Below are 24,981 nucleotides of genomic sequence, written 5' to 3'. Positions count from 1 at the left end.
GCGTATGGCGTATATATAAAATTTAGTCCTGGTATCTATTATGAGTTTATTTACAACCACTGGGTCGATGCCACTGCTGGTGGAGATTTATTTCCCCGAGGGTATCACAAGCCCAGTAGTCAGCACTTTTTGTGCTGACATGAATTATCATTGATATTGTTATATTTGTAAATTAACTGTTTACCAAATTTTGAATATTTTGAAATACTAAGGCTTTTCAACCTCAGGCATAGATTACCTTAGCTGTATTTAGCAACACTTCTAGGAATTTTGGACTTCAATGCTCTTCAACTTCGTACTTTATTGGACTTTTTTTTTAACATTTTGGGATTCGAGCGTCACTGATGAGTCTTTTGTAGATGAATCGCGCGTCTGGCGTATATATAAAATTTAGTCCTGGTATCTATGATGAGTTTATTTACAACCACTGGGTCGATGCAACTGCTGGTGGAGATTTATTTCCCCGAGGGTATCACAAGCCCAGTAGTCAGCACTTTTTGTGCTGACATGAATTATCATTGATATTGTTATATTTGTAAATTAACTGTTTACCAAATTTTGAATATTTTGAAATACTAAGGCTTTTCTACCTCAGGCATAGATTACCTTAGCTGTATTTGGCAACACTTTTAGGAATTTTGGATCTCAATGCTCTTCAACTTCGTACTTTATTTGACTTTTTTTTTAACATTTTTGGATTCGAGCGTCACTGATGAGTCTTTTGTAGACGAAACGCGTATATAAAATTTAGTCCTGGTATCTATGATGAGTTAATATACTAGTAGTTGTTTTTAACCAGCATGGTACACTTTCAAATGTCAGTTATAATTCACCGGGAAATGATAAACTTGTTGAAATGTCAGATTCACAATTTTGTTAATTTTTATGTAATACCATTTTTTTTAAACATTTTAATTAGTGTTTTATTATTGAACACTATGTTCAAATTTTTTATTTAAATTTTTTATCTTTACAAGTTTTTCTGGGAAATCGCCTTGAATTTCTCAACTTTGTAAGGTAACTAACAGTCCTGTTGATGAAAATATATGCTCTGTCGGTGGTGGGGAATGACTAAGATCAACTAAAAGTGTAAGATTTGGAAAAGTGCTCTTGTTAGTAACATACCAGTCTGTATGGGAGAACATGCAGTTAAACGCCAAAATTGAAGTCATATTTTTATTTTCATTAATGTAGATAAGTCGAGTATCATTTTTGGTATTCGATACTCTGTACTACCGAGCGATACCCGAGTACTCGAGTACTTGTTGACAAGTTGTCAACCCTTCACATAATTGACATTGTGTACATAATGTAATATTTTGTCTTTCGAAAGAAATTGATTGTTGCTTTATTAAAAAATTACGAAGATGTGGTATGATTGCCAATGAAAGAAGTGAACTCTTCAGCAGAGACCAAATGACGTAGAAACTCATAACTGTGAGCAACACCCATATAGCATAGTAAGCTATCGATATCTGTATCTTGGCATTGCAAAAGGTCATATATTTTCTCTGACTGTTTATGACGTCTTTACACTAAATCCAATGGATGTTGGATGTGAACTGATTGATAATTAAGTATAAGATGCATGGTTTTTCTTAGTTTTAAGTGGCTTTGAACTCGATCTAGTAACTGCGAGTACTCTCAGGTCTGTTCTAAATGTCTTTTTTTGTTGTTGGGATATACAAATTCCCGACCACGTCCACTCTGTGTGTTTTTTTTAATGTATTTCTATTCGATCCTTCTGATGAGTAAAGATTTTGTCAACTGATTTTTATAGTTCGTTCTTATGTTGTACTGTTAAACCACTATCCCATGTTAGGGGTATGGTTGTGATTCTGCTAAAATGTTTCACCCCGCCACATTCGGTATCTAAGTGCCTGGGCTAAGTCAGGAGCCTGTAATTCAGTCGATGTCGTTTGTTGATGTGTAACATATTTGTTTTCGTTCATTTTTTGTACATAAATTAGGCCGTTAGTTTTCTCGTTTGAATTGTTTTAAATTCGTCATTTTGGGGGCTTTTTATACCTGACTTTGCGGTATTGGCTTTGCTCATTACTGAAGGCCGTACGGTGACCTATAGTTGTTTAGTTCTGTGTCATTTGGTGCCATGTGAAAGTAGTCTCATTGGCAATCATACCACATCTTCGTTTTTATATTAAAGGTCACGAAATGACAACGCATAACAATTAAAACGAGAAACCTAATTGATGTTCAATATGATATACAGCAACAAACGACAACCACTGAATAGCAAGCTCTTGACTTTGGACAGGCATATACATAATGTTTAACATGTTTGCTGGCACCAAACCCATCCTTGGCCGGGGACAGCACATCATAAGAACAAATAAAGGCAACAGTTGTATACCGCTGTTCGAAACACATAAATCGATAGAAAATAACAAATCCGGCTAAAAAACTAAAACTAACGGAAACGCATTAAAATAAGAGGAGAACAACGACACAACATTAAAATGTAACACACACAGGAACGAACTAGGCATTGGACAAAATTCGATGAGAATAACAAATATAACATCAAAACTAAATACATGAATTTCGTATAGAAAAGTACCGTGACACGTCTTATAGTAATGTGAATTCACACTCAAATATAAGAGGAAAAAAACGACACAACAGAAACACAACAGTAAAATGTAATACACACAGAAACGAACTATATTTTAACAAACTATACAAATCAGTTTAAAGGGCTGTTTAGTGTTTTTCTGCTTTGTATAGATCTGATTAGTTAAGCCTTTATCAACTCATTTCTCAATGTTACGAAATGTGGGTCTCCTGAAATGGAACTTGTTTCCCCCTAAATTGTGTGATGACGTTGTTTTAATTGTACCGATAATTGACCTTTCTTATTATATATTTCTTGTATAACTATTTTTAAACTTTGTCAACTCTAAAACTGTTTATTATTATTGCCTATGTTTTACATTCGAACACCTGTGAATTGTTTACTTCAAATGAGGTACAATGACGACGTCATTGCCTATTTTGGTAATCACCAGTTCTAATTTTGGCAATTAAGTTTTTTTTCCTAAACGGAAAATGGTATACAAAAATGGCAAATGGTAAACCAACTCGCTAAATTCGTTTACCTAAGTATAAATTCGGCGGCGAAAGTAGATAGGTCTTCAGCACGATTTTACCCTGGGCAAGTAACACACATTAATTCCAAGCGATTTTGATATACATTGTACGTACAGATACCATGTAACAGATCAAGAAGTAACCAGACAACCAACACTATTACAATGTCTGAGGAGACTACGTCCGTATAATGTTGGTTTTTTAATTCCTTTACAAGTTGCATTAATTTTAGAGAATAACTTCCCGAGAGAAATTTTATATTTTGGTATTGAACTTGATTTCAGTTTGCATGCCGATTACCAAACAAATTTTATATCCGAGTCCTTACCTTGCCCGAGAAACCAACCTTACCAGTGTGTATTCAAAATACTAAATAGTATCACGATACTTAAGAAAGGTCACCAGTATTAACTTGTTTTTCTTCTATACTCGTACATTCTAACAAAACACATTATTATAGCAACGCACTAAGTGATTTACATTTATAGTTCAACACCAAAACCTGGTCGCTCGCTCTTATGAGTTAAGCCTTTTTCAACTCATTTCTCAATAATATTAATGATGTATAGAATAAACTTAAGAATGGGAAACTGGGTATGTGTCAAAGAGACCAAAGTGCCAAGGCAAATTATGGATCTTCAACACAGCAAGTAATCCCGCAACCGGAGGCGGGCCTCAGCTGGTCCCTACACAAAAATGTGCACTTATGCATGAACAATCTCCGGAAAAAATATATCAACCGAAGTTTAACAAAAAGACATATAAGAATAACAATGGTCAGATGTTTCCGACTTGTAAAAGAGGGATACCAAAGGGAGAGTCAAACTCATAAATCGAAAATAAACTGACAATATACGTAACAGGCGCGAAAAATAGCATATTTATATCCCAATGTTCGAGAATTTTCGATACAAAGAAACATTCTTCAGATCTTAAAGTTGATAACAGATTTTATGGAATCTATTACAGAAACGTTGATAAGACCTCCTATATATCGAAAGACTAAAACCAAGAGTGATACTTAGAAATACAAGTTGCCAAAATTGTAATTGTGAAAATCCAGATTGACGATTAAGCTTTTAACATAACAAATAAAAAATCAGGTTATATGTCTTGAAACAGTTATAGCAAATAAAGTGTTTTATAATTTGTTTTATTTACTAACAAATCAAACTTTTATGATTAAAAGAAATATCGGATCTCATATTTCAAATTTAGCTGGTAGGCTTTCATAGGCATGTTACTTATTATATAATAATATGTTTTACATGAAAATCATATATCATGCGTAACTTAAATTTGATAAAGCTACTTTAATATACTCTTTCCTTTTATACTACGAAACGCGGACAACTTATTGAACTATCATTGTTTGATTAGAGATATTATTAACTTCATATCAATCTGGGGAACATTTGTTAATAATCTACATAAAAAATCATCGACAAGATTAGAAGATATCATTTGGCCTCAATATAATAGCTAGGACAGGATGAATTTTGGATTATGTCTCCAATTTTTTGGATTGCTAAATATTTTAGCTCCTGGCTGTTGTTTTCTGCTTGGTTCGTATAGTGTACATCATTTTCAGAAAATAAATTTGAAAAAACATTTAAAATACGTACATTTTTAGAACCTCAGTCAACAACATTAAACTTCTACGTTATTTTGTTATTAATTGTAACTGTAACATAAATGTACTCATGATCAGCCTCTCAAGACTGCACTTCTCAAACTCTCGTTGAAATACAGTGTCCTATATTTTTAAATTTTTCTAAATAACTCTGATAGATTCTAAATAGGAATATCATTGTTAAATTTTATCTTCGATATATTTTTAATAAATTATTTAACGGTACCGGTCTTCTCTTTGAACCTTGATATTAGAATCGCTGACGGAAATCTTCAAAAAAAAAATCCTCTCTTAATAGATATGTGATCTTCTCTTCTTTGATGATTCATTGGCATTATGTGAAACAAATATACAATATTTTCGAGGATAAAAGGGACCTCTGTCAAGCAGAAATGAATTTTAATCAAAGGACCAGATCTAAAGACACCAAATTGTATTTATGGATGGGAATAAAGTTTTGCCCGAGTCAATCGATCTGTTAACTTGCATAAATTATCCATCGAAACTAATGGCTTGTTAGTAACTATGAAACCGGACAGATACACGTATTATATATCGTTATTACCAAAGTATATATAAACGCAATATTTACGGATGCTTGCGATTAAAAAAAGAAGTGTAAAAAATATCCTTGTATGTGAAATGGGCATTTGTTGCACTCCACGGTAAAAAATTAAAATTGAATCACAAAATGTTAGGTTATCTTCTATTCTTTGCTTTCTCATACATTAAGACTGTTTGTGTCATACATGTCTGGTATGAATATGCAAAAAAGGACTGACATAAAGAAAACAGCAAATGCCTCTTGTATACATAACACAATCTAAGTTGATGTTCTTATAAACCCACTATGAAAGGTACAATATCAACTTTAAATTTTTAGTTATCATGGTAATTGAAACACTACTTTTTGTTTCATTGATATTTTTCTGTTTTCTTCATTACAGGACAAAGTTGTAAAACTTGCTATATGTACCGGCAAGGAAATCATTATTTTTGGTGTGTACAACCAAAATATATGTGTGACGGATACAGTGATTGTTACGATGATGCAGACGAAAGTGCCTGTGGTAGGTATAGGTAGATATCTTGTTATGTTTATATTTTTTTACAACATATTTTATTCATCTATGGTAGATTATCAGATATTTTATATTGAGTAAAGATTAAAATCTAAGTGATCGTGTGCAAGTATTTAATTGTTAGTGTTTATTCGAAGTTTGTAAATAGTTTTAGAAGAAACTGTTGAATATTTTTTAGGGGGAATGAGCAAACACTGTACAGAGATACAAACAAGTGGTCAATTAAAATGTTCATTGCCACGAGTTATTGAAGTTGATGATGCTTGGGTTGACTACGAACAGTACTGTGTGAGGAGAAGTTATAGACACTCTGTCTATTCTGATGCATCTCTCCATTGCAACAATCGACAAACTTGTTCGATTTCAAATAAAGGAAGATGGAGTGTAAAAATCTTGTACCATTGCATTGGTAAGAATAAAAATATAACAGAACAATTATTTTTTAAAACACATAAATCCTTGTTAATGTTGATATACTAAACCGTAAAAACACATTTTACCAAAAACTATATGACAGAGAAAACTTCCAATAATATGACTGAAAAGGTCTTTGTCAATGATGAAGTGGTTGTACTATACCTTTTGTACGGAAATTTGTATGTTATAAGTCAACGGTTCTGTCTATCTATATTTTTACACACAGAACCAAACGCAAGTCACACACAGCACTAATAATTTCGAGAAAATCACAGAACAGCTTGGTTGAGAAAAATTGTGATATCGCGATACAATTTAAATTAATTTCTTGTGGCCTTCATCCTGTGAATTCTCCTTTTACTTACATGATTTGATATATGGACTTGTTCATTGGTTATAATCTAGAATTATAAAGAAAACTTTACCTGCAACAGTTTATTTCCAAATCATAAAATTATCAAGAATATAAAAAAGTTAAATAGTAAGTTTTGGTTTCAAACATAATTTTTATTTGTGGATCTTGGGAAAATACTGTTGACACATGGATCCTTATTAACTGACTCTGGAGCCCAAAAACATTGCTTAAAGGATTCTTTAGTCCATAAATAAGAGACAAAGAATCTTAAGTGTAAAATTTATCGGTTTTTTTTTGTGAAAAGAGCTACTGGGCATAGAGTTAGCGATAAAATCAACACGCAGTTCGGAGCCCATGCTATCTCTCAAATGTAATAATAACTCTATATTTTTTTGTCAAAGGTAGAGCATACAGATGTGGAATATTAAAAGCTGTCTAATATTAATCAAATGTCCCGTGTCTTACATCATTCAGCTGTTCAAAGCAGAAAATAAATGTAAAAATGAATCTTACAAATGTATTTTATCAAGTTGACTTTATTTCTTTATAGATAAAAATGTCGAAACAACGAGACAACCTTCAGAGTTATTTCTAAATACTACTCCACTGTTTCCAAAATATACGTCCAGGATAATAAATCATAAAGATCGATCGTCAAAATTGTTATCAACAGTTTCAATGTCATCACATACAGGTGGAAATAAGCCCAAAGAAACCGTATCAACCCACAATGCAACATCAACAGCAACACCAAAAAGTCCCACTGCAGTAGAGAGGCACATACAAACATCATCTAAGCATACAGTCAAGATAAAGAGTACTTTATTTTCGACGCATACTACAAATAATACTATGCATACGGTGGCAGACAACCGCAATTCTAACACTGCTAACAATAATATTTTACGATCAACAATGTCAGTTATGGAAGATACAATTTCGACTGTTAACATCAATCAGATATCTACAGATTTGTTTCTTATCAACAAGACATTCATAAAACATAATTCAAAAACTGATTACCAAAAACAGAAATCTCGAGGTTAGTATAAAGTTTACTATGACTAATTGAATACCATTATCATGTACAGATCGTTTTTGCAACAGTCACTGACTGAACTTAATATGGATACTAATATACGGTTATGGAGAACGATTTATTTCAAAAACAGAATTATCCATAGAAAAGGTAAAATTTCAAAGATGTAAACATTGATGTGGTAACTGTATGTCCACGAAAGTTGAGCAAAAATCAACCTGTGAATATTCAAACTGACTTGGACGACAAATCGGATATTTTATACAACATCAATAAACGAAAAAAAATGTGTTGAACAGTAACGAACGACGACAACACGATTACCAACATTTTGATTGGAATTGCATTGCCCTGTACTGTTGTCTTACTTAAAACGGCTAAATTCATACTGTTATTCCTAACATTTATCGATTGACTTCGTCTACTTAATTTGTACATGTTGTATTTTTATTATGGTATATCTGAGTCGGGTTTTCCAAAACTTAGATTGAACCTTGAAACATGATTTGTGGCATTTTTTTTAAGAAAAATTACACAAATGTTAGTCTTTTATATTCTGGGGTTATTTTCCGTTTTCTAAAATTCAAACCACGAATTCGGAAAACAATCGAAAACTTGGATCACATTTTCTAAATTGAATACGAGATACCTGGAAATAAATGTTGTTAAAAATAAATTAAAATTGAATATGTATATTTATATTTATTTTGTATCTTTTCGCACAATGATACAAAATTAACGAAAACCACGAAAAGGATTGCTGAACATAATAGTTCAATTGATAATAGTATTTTAAATGCAGTATACATTTTTATTTCAGTGGCAAATATTGCAGGAAGCGTAACTGGAGTGATGTTTGTTATTTGTGTTGTTCTTTTATTTGTTTTAGTAAGGTACGGACTTTCTAAATATAAATTGCTTTAAATATACATATTAAAAAAAAACAATAGAAATTACAACCTTTCAGTAGGCGGTATGTTACAGATGTTAATAAAAAAAAACTAGGAATACATGCCACAATATATCATTCTAACCTTAACATGTTTATAACGTCATAGTGAATTAAAAAAAAATGACATTTTTTCTGCACTGAAGTATTGCAGATTACAAAGTCAATCCCAACCCATTTGTTCATTTATTAGTAAAACTTGCTTTCTTGACATGATTGAAGCCAAATTTTAATTATTTCACCTCATCATTCCTCCTCTGCACTGTCATCGAGACTGTTATTATTTTTTAACAAACCTCATTAATAATTTTGACCGTATAAGCATGAAAACTATCCGAAGGTCGTGTGAAGAAAGCAACAACGTCTACTGAAAACAAAATGCATATCTAAATTAGAGTATCAAAATAGTTTACTATAATGCCTTCCGTTGATTTAATTCACGTCTCAGATGTTTAGTTGCCTCTTAGGCAATGCTACTACATACGTATCCTTGTGCTTATAAAACTCGTAGTGTTATTCAATATTATAACGTATAAACGACTCATTCTTGTCACTGGACTTAGAAAATGAGATCTGATAAATTAATAATAAAAAAAAAATATCTTTCTCAATTATAAGATAACTCCTAATTTATCTATGTATTTATACATCCCTGCAATTCCAAAATTCAGGTAGGGCAATTCCTTGGAAATATCAATTTTAAAAAGAAAATCACATCGGCTGCACAAAATAATCAAGTGTTTATGTGTTGATATTCCAGACAACAACTAATAAAACGGGGTACCAGTAAAGGCAGAGAACTAACAACAGAATCAACTTCGGACACACAATCTAGAAAGTTTTCAAACTCGCTTGAAGGCCAGAATAATATTCCATTGTACAGCTGTGTTGACAATCTACGACAAAGCGAATTTGGTCAAACAGTGCCTCAGTCTAAATCTTTTTCAAACATTGGATATGATGAGGTCAATGATTTCAGTGTCCAGAATGCAGATTATGATCATATCGAACGGATCGGACGTAGAGCAGATATCGATATGGTGCATTCTCTGACAACGTACCAGAAAACAGAAGATGATTACGATATCTCTGGTCACTTCAATGAAACACTGCGCAGTTACCAGGAAACCTCCATTTACGATTGATCTTATAAACAATAAAAACGATTTATTTTAATATTTTCTTCTTTTTCTATACGAATCAGAATGTAAAAAAATCCTTTGATAGCTTTTGTCTCTCTTTCACAGACATACAGCATAACTGATTTAAAAAAATCAAGCAAACCTACACAGAAATCTGACCAAAAAAAAACGCTAAAATAACGGCCAACTAATGGTTTTTGTTTTATTCTATCCTATATCTTCCTTGTAAATGACTGTCTGTAAAGGCAGAGTAATGGATGAAAAACAAGTGAAACTGCGAGCTAGTACTGATTTATGATACACCGCCGATCAGTAAACAGGAAGTTGTTGAGTGGTGAATCTGAAAATGCATCACACGGTATAGCTAACTTATATAAACCCTGAAACCAAATTTCAGAAATCCTTGTATTGTCGTTCCTGAGAAAAATGTGACGAAAAATTTTAAACTTGACTATCATGTGTAAAATGATACAAGTGTTCAGTTAACAGGAGGTTTTTGAGTGATGAATCTGAAAACGCATCACATTGTACAGCTAACTTATATAAACCCTGAAACCAAATTTCAGAATACTTTGTAGTTCCTGAGAAAAATGTGACGAAAATATCAATGGGACGGACTGTTGGACTGACGGATTGACGGAAAGATGGACTAACTGAGGTAAAACATTATACCCTCACTTTTTGTAAAGCGGGGGTATAATTATCTACTTTTATGATATTTCTACGAATATAGATTTGTACAACAAGCAATTTCTGTATACATTGGCCCTTTTTGTGGGGCAATTATTTTATGATTATCATTGTTATTGAAATTATTGAGTAGGTGGTAATTAAAAATAAAATAAAATTAATCTATACGATAAACGGTACTTTATTCTTCCAATACATGATATGAAAATGATCTTTATGGATTAATAATTCAATAATTCATATGTTAGGTAGTCTAACAAAATCATGAACTTCATAACTAAATTCACTTAACATTTTAAATACATTTTTCGTACCATTTAGAACCCGCAGTTTGACAACTATTCATGGCTGCTGCTATTGTACAAAGGGTTGTTTTTTCTTAATACCACTCTGATACGTGAATCATATTTCATTTGCTTTTCATTTGTTTATTTGTTGCATCACTATTCGGAAATATGAAATCAAGGGATGTCTCCTTTTTGTTCTGTTTTTCTATGTGTTACTTCATGGTCAAAATAATGATGTGAGTAGTCTCTATTGAATCTCTTGTACTGAAGCTTTCTTTGATTATAATATCTTTGATAATGTATGTATTATGTATAAGGTATTTTTCTATGGTGGATGGTGTTTCCCCTGTTGGTCACGAGTTACCGAAATATACAGTAAATTTCGAAAACACCTACTGTGTTGTTACATTTTATCCACCACTTATCAATCATATGAGTTATCTAATAGGAAGAATATGATGAGATAACTACAATTGTATATATTATTTTTATAAACAACTGAAATTGCAACCGGCTACATTCCACATAAATAGCATTACTACCATCATGACCATGGATACAAGGACGTATTTCAGATTCGCTGCATTATATATTTTGATAATTCTTAATTCTGCTTCTATTAACGATTTGTTTATGTCATTTATCTCTCATTTATCGTCACTATTTATTTTTATAATTTTCCGACACATCAAAACTCTTCAAATTGTGTCATATCAAACTAAATTCGGTATCATCTATATGGCACACATGAACTATTCGGATTCGCCCCTGACACACCGCACTATCATTCATTACACAATTACAGAAACAAGTGTATAGGTCACACACGTAAAAGATTGTAGAAAACCAACGGATGGGATTTTTTTCTACTTTGCGATATGTTATTTTGACAGAACAAAATTGACTAACCTCTATTTGCACGCAATGTCTGAACCGACTCAGTCATTCATCATCACTGGAAAATGATTGCCATTAAATTAAACAGACTACTGTATATACATTATGACAAGCTCTTAAAAGTTCTAAGTCCAAAAAACTGTAAAACATCAGACAGAAAAAACAATGATTCTCTATCAGCACCAACATCTCGACATAGCAATATGAACCCGATAATATAATAGGGCACCCCATTTTAATCCGGCTTTTAAGTTTTGAAATATTCGATTTAATAAGACAAACTAGTAGATAAAATGTACATACAACTAATATTAGTGTGTATTGGTAACGACGTAAACATAAAAAAACATATGAAAAATGTCCCTTAAACATGTATTAGAATTAAAATCGCCCGCGGTTGTCGTGTACCTAAATGTTTATTGTATGAAGAGCAGTCTGTTTGATTTTCATAGCAATCTTGCTGACATATTTCATCTTTTGTACTCGTATAAAATTGAGAATGCAAATGGGGAATGTGTCAAAGGGACAACAACCCGACCATAGAAAAAAACAACAGCAGAAGGTCACCAACAGGTCTTCAATGTAGCGAGAAATTCCCGCACCCGGAGGCGTCCTTCAGCTGGCCCGTATGTACATGATTCTGATCTAAGTCAGGTATATGATAGTTGATCTTAATTCGTTCCATTGGTTGATATAGAATAACGTTTGTTCATGTAAACTTTTATGGAATTCCCTCCTTTTTAATTTACTTTGGAGTTCAGTATTTTTGAAAGTACTTTTGTACACAGGTACATCATGATTGCAACTTGACCAACGCATACATGATGCTTTTATTATTTTTTAAATACTTAATTCCTTGATAAGGTTTATTATAAGGTGGAAAAGGTTTCAGAAAACGGTATTCTATTACCTTTGAACTGGATGAAGATTTTACATTTCATTTGCATACAGTTTTCCAGTGATGGTGATTTACGGAGTCGGTTCAGACATCTCGTGCAAGTAGAGGATACTCATTTTTTTGATAATTTTGTAAGGAATGATACAACGGATGACTTTAAATCGCAAAGGAATTTTTGAGACAGTATTGCGTCGAGGTTGTACGAGTCCATTGACAATGGCACTTCCGTATCTCCGACGGAGTCAATGACCTTTGTAGAAATTGAATGGATGGTTGATCATGTTATCAAAGAATTTTTTTCTTCAACAAATGAATTTGAAAGTTAGTGTTATATTCATACGTCAATGGTTTAAAGTACAATATAAGTTATAACATGTATATTTAACACACAGTATTTGCGTGAAACAGAATTATCGAACACGATAATGAAATTGAATTTACTTAGTGACTAGACTACTCAAAATAAACTTTCACTACCACTGTCGCTATTCAAACGATTTCTACATCTACCTTTTTTATTTTTTTATGTATATGTTCATAATTTAAGGTACAAATATCATATCAACCTTAAGCAAAGTATATGTGTTTAACGTAATTTAAAAATTTAAACGATACAATCAATGACAGAACAAAATTAAGTATGAGAGTAATTCTCAATGCATTTTTTTTTAATTTGCTTAATCGCAGATTTGACGAGAACCAGTTGCCATAGACTTATGATTGACACTTTAGAATAAAATCCCCCTTTTAAGCTCACCTGGCCCGAAGGGCCAAGTGAGCTTTTCTCATCACTTTGCGTCCGTCGTCCGTCGTCGAAATCTTTTACAAAAATCTTCTCCTCTGAAACTTCTTAGTCAAATTTAACAAAACTTGTCCACAATCATTATTAGGGTAGGTAGTTTTAAAAATGTGTCCGTTGACCCGGCCAGCCAACCAAGATGGCCGCCATGGCAAAAAATAGAACATAGGGGTAAAATATAGATTTTGGCTTATAACTCTGAAACCAAAGCATTTAGAGCAAATCTGACATTGGATTAAAATTGTTTATCAAGTTAAGATCTAGCTGCCCTGAAATTTTCAGATGAATCTGACAACCCGTTGTTGGGTTGCTACCCCTTTATTGGTAATTTTAAGGAAATTTTGCCGTTTTTGGTTATTATCTTGAATATTATTATAGATAGAGATAAACTGTAAACAGCAATAATGTTCAACAAAGTAAGATCTACAAATAAGTTAACCTGACCAAAATTGTAAGTTGACCCCTTAAGGAGTTATTGCCTTTTATAGTCAATTTTTAACCATTTTCATAAATTTTGTAAATTTTTGTAAATTCTTAAAAAAATATTTTCCTCTGTTACTAATGGGTCAAGTTCATTATAGATAGAGGTAATTGTTAGTAGCAAGAATATTCAGTAAAGTAAGAACTTCAAATACATCACCATCACCAAAACACAATTTTGTCATGAATCCATATGTGTCCTCTGTTTAATATGCACATAGACCGAGGTGAGCGACACAGGCTCTTAAGAGCCTCTAGTTTATATGAATCACGTGGCCCTTAAGAATATTATTGTTATTTAAGGAATAATTTTTCTGTTTAAACTGGAACGTGGAAACATTACTAAACTAACATGGTTTGATAAGGGATATATATAACTCTAGTATCGGTCCTGTTTGGTAACCCGTTTTAAAATATCTTTGATTAGATAAAGGTATGTTTTTTTCCTGTCATCATTGCTTGAACAGGATGGATTGTGGATTGTATCTTCATTTTTTTGGATTGCTAAATATTTTTAGTTCAGTCGGTTGTCTTTTATTTGGTTCGTATATTTATAATTCATATCATTATATAAATCAATATATTTTAGTTGTTCTGCTATGGGCTTTTGGTCTGGTAAAATTTAAAACGAATGTAATACGAATTATATCAACGCTTAAACAAACTGTTTTACACTTTTTTGGAACAACATTTTTCAATCGTAATGATTTTTAAAATATGTCTTCATCGTTCATTTTGTACCAGTTAGTTTTGCAAAGGTACATCAATATTCATTGTTGTTATCTTATTAGTGCTTAGTTATATTTGTCGAAGAGAGAAATGTTTTTAATTCAATTTTATAAATGAAATGTCTTTTCTTATGATTAAATTAAATTAATCTATCAAGCTATTTTCAATCTTTTAACACGCATGTTCAAGAGCAGCTATCTTAGTTTAAACACTTGAGTGTTCTGAATTTGAACACTTAAGTTTTCTAATACTGTGACAGGGAGTGAACTAATATTTCATAGTTTTAGTCTCTACCAGCCTGTAATTCAGTGGTTGCCGTTAAACTTTGTTGATGTGTAATATATTTGTTTTTCGTTCATTTTTGTACATAAATAAGGCGGTTAGTTTTCTCGTTTGGATTGTTTAACTTTTGTCATTTCGGGGACTTTTATAGCTAACTATGCAGTATGGGCTTTTATCATTGTTGAAGGCCGTACGATGACCTATAGTTTTTAATTTCTGTGTCATATGGTCTCTTGTGGAGAGTTGTCTCATTGACAAGCATAACACATCTTTTTTTTTATAGTATATATATATGTATTTTTTAACAAGTCCAAGGAAAAGGAGAACACCAAGTACATCAATAAAAATCCGCCACTTTAAAATGTATGTTCAAAATCTCGTCAGTGGTAATAAATGTTCCCTTATGGTCCTTTTTACTGTCTATTACTAGTTTGGTGTTTCTGTTTCTTTAAAATTAATCGCTTACATCCTGCCCCGTCCAATATAAAGATTGTCATAAAGGTTAAAAATTAATCCACTTTCAATGACATTACGACGATCTCAATTTATTTTACTAGCTTGTTTTGTTGGGTTGATGTCTTGTTGATGTTTATGTCTTCATGTGCCTTTAATTCGTTCAAATATACATATATATCCTATTCAACGCACATGAACAGATGAGAATTAAATCATACCAATCTTGTCCAGTATACACTTATCTAGTATGATATTGGCATGTCATACTCAACATTGAATGAGCAGCTATTATTATTACTGTTATTATATTGATGTTTTGGGAGGCGACTTTCCTGGTATGGAACTTGCGCCTTTGAATGAGCAGCTACGATAGGAATAAAGCTTTTAAAGCCTTTAATGCTCAATCAAATGTTAGATTATTTTGTTTTTGTTTCGATCTTTGATTTCTAGTGTGACGGTATCTTTTATACATTGTAGTTGTTTGCTTTAACATAATTGTTTTGGCATAATAGTCGATTTATTGAATTACTCATGCGTTTGCTCTTATTTTGTTTTGTCTCAAATTTGCAGGGAGATGGTGTTAATCTTGCTAAATGTTCGCATTGTGTCTGTGAAGGTTATTTGTGTTTATTGTCATGTTTTTGTCAAAGTCTACTTATTCGAAAAAATGTCATGATTTTTTCAATAATATGCTGTTATTTTTCTTTTGTTTGTGTTTCTTTGTAGGAATAGATTGTAAAACTTGCTACATGTACAAATTCGGATTTCGCGATCCAACGTGCATACCACAAGAATTTATGTGCGATGGACACAAGGATTGCTTTCTTGGCCTAGACGAAAAACGCTGTGGTAAGTGGGTGTCATTCTACTTTTTGTTAATTCTTCTAAAATATCACACTATTATTTTATTATAAAAAACTGGATTTCAGGCACGGATTCAGCTATTTTTAAAAACGGGGTTCCTAGTCCAGGATAAAAAGGGGGGTCCAACCAATCTTATTTTAAATTTGCATTTATTGTTAAAGAAGGAGCGTCAACCCCTGGCACCCCATCCCTTTGAATCAACGGGTTTAAGTATCACAAGGAAACTACATATATTTACCTAACAACTATTTTTGATAATCTGTACAATTCTAAATTAATATCTTTTGTGTTGAAGGAAAGCTGTGGTACTAACGAATACGATCTATGTCATTTTACGCATATTACAAGAAAAACAAAGATCATGTATCCAAGATGGTTCGGTTCCATTCTTAATTTTATCCTAATAGTACGGCGGCTTTGTGAAAAATTGTGCACATCCTGCTACAAGCATGACATTTGGCATATACCTTCCTCAACTATTTATCTTTTATTTCAGATAGGGAGGCATTTGAAAAAAAGTGTCTAACTTCCGGTAATATCCAAAATGGCGGACATCATACTTAAATTAGCCCAATATCGAAGGCTAGTATGTGAAACGGTGTTATTAACATGCTACTATCATAATATTTGGTACAAACCTTTGTTATGTACTACTTTTGGATATATGATATAGATTAAATGTCTTCAAAAACCCTACTTCCGGTAAAATCCAACATGGCTGACATTGTACTCAAATAAAATTGAGAATGGAAATGGGGAATGTGTCAAAGAGACAACAACGTACCCGACCAAATAAAAAACAACAGCTGAGGGTCACCAACAGGTCTTCAATGTAGCGAGAAATTCCCGCACCCGGAGGCGTCCTTCAGCTGGCCCCTAAACAAATATATACTAGTCCAGTGATAATGAACGCCATACTAATTTCCAAATTGTACACAAGAAACTAAAATTAAAATAATACAAGACTAACAAAGGCCAGAGGCTCCTGACTTGGGACAGGCGCAAAAATGCGGCGTGGTTAAACATGTTTGTGAGATCTCAACCCTCCCCCTATACCTCTAACCAATGTAGAAAAGTAAACGCATAACAATACGCACATTAAAATTCAGTTCAAGAGAAGTCCGAGTCTGATGTCAGAAGATGTAACCAAAGAAAATAAAAAAAATGACAATAATACATAAATAACAACAGACTACTAGCAGTTAACTGACATGCCAGCTCCAGACTTCAATTAAACTGACTGAAAGATTATGATTTCATCATATGAACATCAGGCACAATCCTTCCCGTTAGGGGTTTAGTATCATACCATCATAACATATATGAGAAGAACATAACCCGTGTCATGCTAACAACTGTTTTTAGAATAAATGTGTTTAGTTCCGATGCAAAGACCTTATCAGTGACTCAATATTAACGCCAAAATATGCAATCTTTAATGACTTGACAACAGTATCGTAATTATATCCCTTCTTAATAAGTCTATTCAAAGGTTTTGTAAGTTTCTGAGGTGAATACTGACACCTTTGTGCTTTATAAAGAATATTTACATAAAAAATGGATGTGAAATACCTGAACGTATTAGAAGTCTGCATGTTGAGCTATATTTACGAATGATGTCTTTATACCGATGATAAAATTTAGTAAATGTTTTGACTAGTTTGTGATATCGAAAACCCTGGTGTATAAATTTTCAGTAATACATAAATTTCTCTCGTTAAAATCTAAAACATTGTTACATACACGAGCGAGTCGTACAAGTTGAGATATATAAACACCGTAATATGGTGACAAGGGAACGTCACCATCTAAAAACGGATAATTAACGATAGGAAATGAAAAATCATCCCTTTTATCATAAATTTTAGTATTCAGCTTTCCATTAGTGATATAGATATCAAGATCGAGAAAAGGGCAGTGGTCATTGTTAACATTAGCTTTATTTAAAGTAAGTTCAACAGGATAAATTTCATTAATATACATACTGAAGTCGTCATTATTGAGAGCCAAAATATCATCCAAATATCTAAAAGTATTATTAAATTTGTTTATCAGATGTTGTTTTGATGGGTCTTTGCTTATTTTTGTCATAAATTGTAACTCATAGCAATACAAAAACAGGTCCGCAATAAGTGGTGCACAGTTAGTCTCCATTGGAATTCCGATAATCTGACGATATACGGAATCCCCAAAGCGAACAAAAATGTTATCTGGTAAAAATTCAAGGGCATATATAGTATCAAAGCATGTCCAATTAACATAGTTTTTTTGTTTATTGCTACTAAAAAATGACCTAAAAGAGTTTGAACATATATATTCACATTCTGATTTTTTGAATGCCCACTAAATTAGGTGTGTGAATTTTTTTCTTAATGAGAATGTGAGGCAATGTGGTATACAGGGTAGAAAAATCAAAACTTTGAACAGATTCAAAATCACCAATATAAGCATGCAATTTATCAAGTACTTCCAACGAGTTCTTGACACTCCAAAAGTAATTTATTCCACTATTTTCGAAGGCCTTATTTGAACAATTTATTATCAGGTTTTTAATTGTACCAAGTGTGCTGGTAAGAAGAATAGACAATTTAGTAGTTGAACAATGGCTTGAAGACGAAATAAATCTATATTTGTAAGGGTTTTTGTGTAGCTTCGGAAGCCAATACATAGTTGGGACTTTCATTGTATTTGGCTCTGCTTGTAAAGCGGTGGCTAAAAGGTTATGTTTGTTACAGATTTCGTTTTCTGAAAATGGAGTCAGTTGGAATGTTGGTGAATTGGTGATTTCCTTTTTCAGAACCTCAATGTAAAATTTACGTCAAACAATAATAATATTATTAGCAGCTTTATCGGCCGGGACAAAAACAAATTCCTTGGCTACTTCTTTTAGTTTATGTTTGATACGAGAAATAGGTTTATTGTGGTTATTGTTAATAGTAAAATGTTCTTTAAAATGTTGAATACGTATATCAACTATCTTCATTACTGAATTAAAAAAAAGAGTCCAAAAATTTGTTGTCAGCTTTTTCCCGTTTTATCCATTTCATACAGTAAATATGGAGTGAGTCGTGGATGATATTACGACACTCATTCCAATTAATAATAGACGGGGGACGATATTTAGGTCCTTTACTGAGGAATGATTTTAACTCTCGGTCTTGAACGATGTTAAGATCTCCTGTTATAACATGGGAAATGGGTCCATAAATATATTCGGAATTACTGCAATTACATGAAGTAGGTGTATTTTCACTGATATTACCATCTTTACACAATTGACTATAATTAAACACAAATTTCCGGGTAGATTTCTTGTAAATATAACAAATAAGAGGTAGCTCAGTATTGTCAAAATATCCAGGAATTTGTTCTTTAACAGAATGGTCGTTAAATATACCGGCAATATTTACAAAATCAAAGCCTTTATTGACATACTTAATTTTAATAAAATGTTTTTATGATCTTCAGGGCGATCAATTTTGGGAAATAATTTCGAATAACAATATGCCATAATAATTTGAACAATTTCATACTTAGGACTGCTATATGAAATTGTGTTGCAGTCCTCCAAAATTTTATTTAACTTATTAACCGGTAAGCTTATTTTTAGGGAGGGTAGTTGAAATGTGGTTTAAAGTATTGCTACTATGATTATATTGTGCAGGAACCTTTCTTTGGTGCTTCTCATGGATACATATGTCTTTAAAACCCTTACTTCCGGTGATATCCAATATGGCGGACATAGAAATATTGATAATTTCTCATTCTAATATTCAACTTTTTTCAAAATGTAAAGAAAAGGGTCTCTTTAGTTGGTCATTCAACTTTTGGCTTTAAGTCACCCTCAAAACCACTCATTCAGCTTTATATGTTTAAATACAAAGTTAACACTTCCGGTAAAAAAAAAACCAATATGGCGTAAATTACAAAGATGAGTCCTCAATCCATACCTTTGATGTAGAGTTTTGGATAGGTAGATTAAAACAAAATAAAATCACTAAAGTTCTTAAACATCTTTAGAATGACTTATTTATGGCCGCAAATACATGTTTATTCACAATCGGAGAGATTATTTTCCAAATTTACAAAAATCGTGGTATTGTTTCTTACATCTATAATGTACAAGCTCCTGATAAGATGAAGAGGCCTCACAAAGAGTTGTCCAAAGGGTTCCCATGGATCATATTTCCCCCTTCGCCATTCATAAGCGATGGACTAGTTAGCATATGAACCAATACCAATCTTGTCGTGGGAATAGCCTCAATAAGTATTTCCTCAAAAAACACATTTTTTCTTGCTTCGTTAACCCCATCTGATAAGTTTGTTCGATCTTACAACAAAACCACGTATCGTTCTATCAATGACATTGTTAAATCCATAGCTGGTGATGTTGGCTGATCAATCATCATTCTAAATGATAGAGTCACATCTTTAAACACTATCCATGTCACCAACGCAGTTCCTTTTCCAGCAAACGTGTAATCTCTCAATGCCTAGTGTATTTGAATGGTCATGCATAGATATATATCTGAGGCTTTTCCCACTTTCAAATGCAAGCCAAAGTTTGCCTGCCCCTATGTCACTGAAAAGTGAAACAGCAATGACAGCAAAATCAGTATCGACTGTTCGAGTCATGACTTAGTTAAGTATGTGGTTCACTGCATCAGACACATACATCTTGATTCAAGTGTCAGCCTCTTCACGTGAACATGATGCTAAGCTTGAAACATCATCATGTGGTGGATAACACAGAACATCCTGAGCAATTGTTGCTACAACTACCTTTTCCTCAAAATCTATTGAGCAAGCTGTTGCGAATGAAAACTTAAAAGTTCTTTCTTATTGTCGTCATCTTGTTTTGACTCTTGATTCGTCTGTGTATTCCCTTTCCCCTAAATGTAGCACTTGCTTCTTATAACAAATGATCAGGATATTCTATTTTATCTACCTCGAGATGCATTTCAAGTTTAGCACCATGTTCACATTAAGAGGCTGACATTAATAGAATCATGGTGCATGTGTCTGATGCAATGAAACTCGAACTTGCACGAGTCATAATGATGATGTCATTACTGTTTCGCTATTCCGTGACAGGGGTAGACGAACGATGGATTGTGTTTTGGGAGGGCAAAAAGCTTTGGATAAATATATATCAATGACCTTTCAAATGCACCTGGCAATGAGTGATTATACACAGTTATTGTGATGCATGTCTTTACCAGTTGTGATATGGTTCTCTGATTTCTTGAAAAGGAAAAAAAGACTGCGTAGGAGACATTGATGGCATTTGAAGATGTGACTTTAACATAAAAAAAGATGATTGATCAGCCTATATCACCGAGGTTTAACCGTAAGATCACACAAACTTTTCAGATGGGGTAAACATGGTTAACGAATCAAGAAAATAACTATTTGCGCAAAAGGGAAGACTAATTGAGGGTATTCCCTCAACCTGGTCTAGTCTTTTCCAGCATGTAAAACGTGCAATATACTAAGGCAGGTGTTTAGGAGGACGAGCTTGGAATTGGCTCTTATGCTACCCAGTTCAGGCGCTAATGGATGGCGAAGGGACAAAGAGGATCACTTTTAAATAACTCTTTCTAAGGCCTCATCATTTCGGAAGCTTGTACATTGTGGATGTACTGGGGAATGCAGTTCAATGCCCAAAAAAAGCTACATCCTAATCATCAGAAGCCAAGCCATAAAATCAGTTCAAATAGACACATACTACAACAAGTCAAGCATAACCCGTACCTAGGCCTACAAATTTCGGAAAACCTCAAATGACCCACCCACTTATTAAACGTGGCAAAGAAAGCAAATTCAACACTAGGCTTTCAAAGAAGAAACTTGAAATACTGCCCACAAGATTGCAAAATAATAATTTATCACCATAGATAACAAGTCAAGAAAGGAAGGATGTGTCTCCAATATGCTTGCCCAACTGGAACTACAAGACCTCCAGACAATTGCAAGACGAACAAGCTAGAAGTTGATATTTATGTACAAAGTGGTTTAGGGGCTGATTCCCGCTATTGAATCAGACCATTTTCTCAAAAAGCACGTCCTAAGAGAAACATAACTGCCAATAAGTTCGAAGAATACCACTCGACAAATAATGTGGAAAAGCAAGTAAAGAATCACTCTAAGTGTTTTGACATTCCACTAAGCAAAACACCACAATACTCAAACTCATTCTTTGTAAAGACAGTGATCGCGTCGAATCAGCTAGACGACACTGTAGTGCACGCATCAAGCGTAAAAAACGTCAAATCTGCTCTTACGTCTCGTCAATAAATCGGTGGTGCTCTCTCAAACCGTTATATTAAAGCCAGAATTGGTATCGACAATGTATTCATACAGATACAGATACAGATACAGATACAGATACAGAGGTTGTCGCGGTCGTTGTTAATGTGGAAAATGGGGTCTCCCGTGCACTGCTTTGTTTGCATGTGGTGGTGACTGTGAATAAACATGTATTTTTTGCCAAATAGTAGTACTTTGAAAAATGTTTTAGTACTTCAGTAATTTTATTTTGTTTTAACCTATCTATCTAAAACTCTAAATCAAAAATATGGATTGAGGACTCATTTTTGAAATTTACAACATATTGGATTTTTTTTTACCGGAAGTGTTATTTAAAAATTTACAACAGAATAAAATTAATGGTTTTGATGATAACTAGAAGACAATAGTATAATGACAAGCAAAAAAAGCAACACCAAAAAACATTTTCTTTACATTTTGAAAAAAGTTGAATATTAAAATACAAAATTGCTATTTCTATATCAGCCATTTTGGTTAAACCGGAAGTAAGGTTTTTAAAGAGATATGTCTTGTACATTGTATCCATGAGGAGCACAAAAGAAAGGTTGCTGCACAATGTAATGATAGTAGCAATACATTAAAACACATTTCAATTACCCTCTCTAAAAATAAGCTTATTCTAGTACTATATCCGCCATGTTGGATTTTACCGGAAGTAGGGTTTTTGAAGACATCTTATCTATATCATATATCCAAAAGTAGTATATGAAAAAGGTTGGTACCAAATATTATGTTAGTAGCATGTTAATAACACTTTTTCACATACTAGCCTTCGATATAGGGCTGATTTAAGTATGATTTCCGCCATTTTGGATTTTACCGGAAGTGATACTTTTTTTTAAAATGCCTCCCTATCTGAAAAAAAGAGTAATAATTGAGGAAGGTCTATGCCAAATTTCATTCTTGTAGCAGGATGTGCACAATTCGTCTGAAATATGCTTGTAGCCGCCGGACTATAAGTTCATGTAAGATGAGGACCATTCATACAAGCCATGATTCAAGACACAGAAAGTTGTCTTAGTTAACTTAATCAGAGATCCGATACGCTAAGCCACTAAAACAAGAAGTTATTTCGTGATTTGGGTATTTTTTATGAAATCCTTTTAGTCCGCCTTTGACATTGTCCCAGTTCAAAAGTTTTTTAAAAGTTAAACTAACGCCTTAATATGTCCATTAATGCTAACATATCTTATATATTATGATATATCGTAAAATTTGGTAGAGGCTTATGTATCATATACACCCCAATATGTCTTTCAATCTTATCAGAGATTAAGATGGTTTCACCTGCAAACAATTGTCAAGCAAATTGGTGGTTCCGAGCGCTTAAAAACCAGGTTCATCTTATACATTTCTCTTGCAAAGTGACCTCAGCAATTTAAATAGTATAGCAGTCAATTATGAATTGTTTCATTTACTGAACTGATCAATTATACCAGGATTGAAATTTTGTGTTTGCACCAGACGCGCGTTTTGTCTACAAAAGACTCAACAGTGACACTCGAATCCAAAAGAGATATAAAGGCCAAATAAAGTACGAAGGTGAAGAACATTGAGGACCAAAATTTTTCTTTAAGTTTTAACAAATACAACATTGATCGTTTAAGAAACTTTTAATGAATCTTGTTAAGGTTTGTGATGCTTCGAGTATTTAGACTCATATGCAGATCCAGGGGGCCCTGGAGGGCCCGCCCCCCCCCCCTTTTGGTGGGAAAAATTTGGTTGATTATATAGGGAATCATTGAAGCATGACTGGAGCGGGCCCCCCCTTAGGAAAAGTTCTGGATCCGCCACTGAGACTTTGAATTTTAGTGCATTTGTTATGATTTATTGTTACATGTTTGATTAATAGACAAGATAGAATAACAAAATTACTGAACTTATCAAACGGCAACATCAGAATCACAAATACACCAAACTAATGAATAACAACTGTCATATTCCTGACTTGGAACAAGCATTCTCTTACGTAGACAATGGTCAAGTACGTCATTACATTTTTACAGAAACAGTTCGACTAGTCTTTATGGGGGTAGAGGTAACTCCACAATATTTATCAACTTCATTAATCATCAAAACTGGACAACTGCGTGTCGTTGAGACATAAGGTCTTTGCAAAGTTAAAAGGTAAAAGATTAAGGCCAGGGAGACTTATTTTAATTTGTTTGTTTCTTGTTCAAAAGGGAACAGTGTTTTGGTCGAGTTTTGTTAATTCTATTTTTTTCCATATTTCATGGCAATTTAGTGTCGTTTGAAATATGCCTCAAAACATAGTATTTAGGAATAAGCATTTGAATCCAATTCAACTCTCAATTCCATCTGCTATGACCATGCCTTTATCAATAGCAGTCTTCCAAAAGCTATTGTTGATTATCAAATTGCTTTTGTCATCAAGCTATGAATTTGTTATGCTTTGACATAAAAGCTAGAGTAATAAAGAAAGTTGGACTTGGTATTCTTAATGAAAATTTTATATTTTTAAATATTATCTTATCCAGTATAACGCAATACATTTATGATAAATATTATTTCTTTTCAGAACCT

The 24,981-nt window shown here is 33.0% G+C and overlaps 1 long non-coding RNA gene across 1 annotated transcript; it reads left to right on the top strand.

Annotated features, from left to right (window-relative positions):
• Nucleotides 1–7,201: 7,201 nt before the first annotated feature.
• On the top strand, nucleotides 7,202–9,702 carry LOC143046933 (uncharacterized). The gene is made up of 3 exons (XR_012969316.1): nucleotides 7,202–7,637; nucleotides 8,455–8,527; nucleotides 9,344–9,702. It is a non-coding gene; the product is annotated as an uncharacterized LOC143046933 (long non-coding RNA).
• The last annotated feature ends 15,279 nt before the right edge of the window (nucleotides 9,703–24,981 follow it).

The sequence above is a fragment of the Mytilus galloprovincialis genome, chromosome 9 (genome assembly GCF_965363235.1).
Source record: "Mytilus galloprovincialis chromosome 9, xbMytGall1.hap1.1, whole genome shotgun sequence".
Taxonomy (NCBI): domain Eukaryota; kingdom Metazoa; phylum Mollusca; class Bivalvia; order Mytilida; family Mytilidae; genus Mytilus; species Mytilus galloprovincialis.
This window is presented reverse-complemented; position numbering and strand designations above follow the sequence as displayed.